The 2,280-nt window shown below is 47.7% G+C and overlaps 1 non-coding gene across 1 annotated transcript; it reads left to right on the top strand.

The window, feature by feature from the left end:
- The first annotated feature begins 1,550 nt into the window (after positions 1–1,550).
- Positions 1,551–1,623, top strand: TRNAR-ACG (transfer RNA arginine (anticodon ACG)). Its single transcript has one exon. It is a non-coding gene; the product is annotated as a tRNA-Arg (tRNA).
- Positions 1,624–2,280: the final 657 nt, after the last annotated feature.

Below are 2,280 nucleotides of genomic sequence, written 5' to 3'. Positions count from 1 at the left end.
CGTGTACGCGTGTGTGTGTATGTGCGTGTGTGCACGCGTGTGTGTGTATGTGTGTGTGTGAGTGTGCGCGCGTGTGTGTGTGTGCGTGTGTGTGTGTTTGTGCGTGTACGCGTGTGTGTGTGTGTGTGTTTGTGCGTGTACGCGCGAGTGTGTGTTTGTGTTTGTGTGTGTGTGTGTGTGTTTGTGTGTGGTGTTTCTGTGTCCGTGTGTATGAGTGTTTGTGCGTGTGTGTGTGTGTGTTTGTGCGTGTACGTTTGTGTGTGTATGTGCGTGTATGCGTGTGTGTGTCTATGTGCGTGTACGCATTTGTGTATGTGCGTGTACGTGTGTGTATATGTGTGTATGTGCGTGTACGTGTGTGTGTGTGTGCATGCGTGTGTGTATGTGTGTGTGCGCGTGTGTGTGTGTGTGTGCGTGTGTGTGTTTGTGCGTGTGTGCACGCGTGTGTGTGTATGTGTGTGTGTGTGTGCGAGTGTGTGTGTGTGTGCGTGTGTGTGTGTGAGTGTGTGTGCTTGTGTGTGTGTGTTTGTGTTTGTGCATGTACGCGCGCGTGTGTGTGTGTGTGTGTGTGTGTGTGTGTGTGTGTGTGTGTGTGTGTGTGTGTGTGTGTGTGTGTGTGTGTGTGTGTCTGTGTGTGTGCGTGGGGGGGGTTGGTAGTTTCTGGGTGGATTTTATCATGCAAAACCACCAGAGGTGAGTGAAAAGTCTTTGGGGAAGGTTTGAGCACCCATGGGTCAAAAGGTGTGGCTGTCAAATCAGAAGAGACACACACACAGTTGGAGTGTGATTGGGCTAATGGGGGTGGGGTTGGGCGTGGAGTTGGGGCAAAGTGCAAAACTATCCTGGAGGAGTGGACACATCATGCAAAGTGTGAGTGTGCCTTTTTGGTGAAAGGGTGTACCCGCTATATGGAAGCAAGCACCTGTTGGTGGTGGGGGAGGGGAATGAGGGGTGTGGGGGGAGGTTTAAAATGTAAAACCACCCTGGTGGAGTGAACAGTCTTAAAGACAAGTTTGAGATGTCTGGGTCAAATGGTGTGGTCTGCTTTTCAGAAGAAGCGCACACATACACACACACACACACAGACTTGCCTCAAATATGTCTGCAGATTGTGATGTTCACAGGATGGAGGGGAAGAGAATGAGATCACGGGGAAGATCAAGAAGAGAGAGTTGATGTTTAACTCCTGCAGAGTCAATTCGGATGTAGAACTGTTTGCCAGAAAGTGTTGAGGAAGATGAGGGGAAAGTTTAAAAAGAGGAAGAAGTTTTATGTGGAGGAAGAACTTGATGAGATGAACCGTCACAGGTGATGGGGAGAAGTCCATGCAGGTGTGGAGTGAAAGAATATTTTATTCTTGACAGATTTGGGGTCTGGGTGGATTGTTTTGAGCAGCACATTTTAACATCACTCCACATTGGTTTCATTAACATGTGTTAATGATTCACATTCCCACAGGAGAAGTTGGTGACCATATTTCCCTGAACCTTTGTGTTCATCTCACCGTCATTTCATCATTTGGGTAAAGAGATGAACATCATTCGTCAGGTGGGCCAGTGGCGCAATGGATAACGCGTCTGACTACGTATCAGAAGATTGTAGGTTCGACTCCTACCTGGCTCGAGCGTTTATTTAATTTTATTTTTGAACCAGGTCGGTTTCATGAGGTCACGTGGTCGCATTCACATGTTTAATATTTGTTTCTTCTTGAAGTGTGTTCCTCCGACTGGAAGTCGAACCTTCGGTGGTGATTCAGTGTCTCTTTATAAGGAGGACATGAACCGTTCAAAAGTCCTCGTGACCTTGGCCCGGTCCAAATCCACCTTTTTGGTTCCATATCCGAGGAGACCAGAGATTGACACCGACATATTCTGAAGATCGTGAGGCATTTTATTTACCCATTGCATGATTGGCACCGGCACATCATGGTCTGCCCTTTTTGAAAGACATCACGAATCTGTCACGTTCACATGGAACACGGGAATTTCAAAATGACGTATAAATGCGAAACGAACCGTGTGTGTGTGTGTGTGTGTTTGTGTGTGTGTGGTGTTTCTGTGTCCGTGTGTATGAGTGTTTGTGCGTGTGTGTGTGTTTGTGCGTGTACGTTTGTGTGTGTATGTGCGTGTACGCGTGTGTGTGTGTCTATGTGAGTGTACGCATGTGTGTGTATGTGCGTGTACGTGTGTGTATATGTGTGTATGTGCGTGTACGTGTGTGTATGTGCGTGTCCGTGTGGGTGTGTGTATGTGCGTGTGTGTGTATGTGCGTGTATGTGTG

Source organism: Eptatretus burgeri, chromosome 7 (assembly GCF_056783735.1).
Source record: "Eptatretus burgeri isolate ZD-2024b chromosome 7, Ebu_testis_v1, whole genome shotgun sequence".
Classification (NCBI taxonomy): Eukaryota; Metazoa; Chordata; class Myxini; order Myxiniformes; family Myxinidae; genus Eptatretus; species Eptatretus burgeri.
The sequence above is the reverse complement of the archived record's forward strand: the minus strand, read 5'-3'. Positions and strand labels throughout refer to the sequence as shown.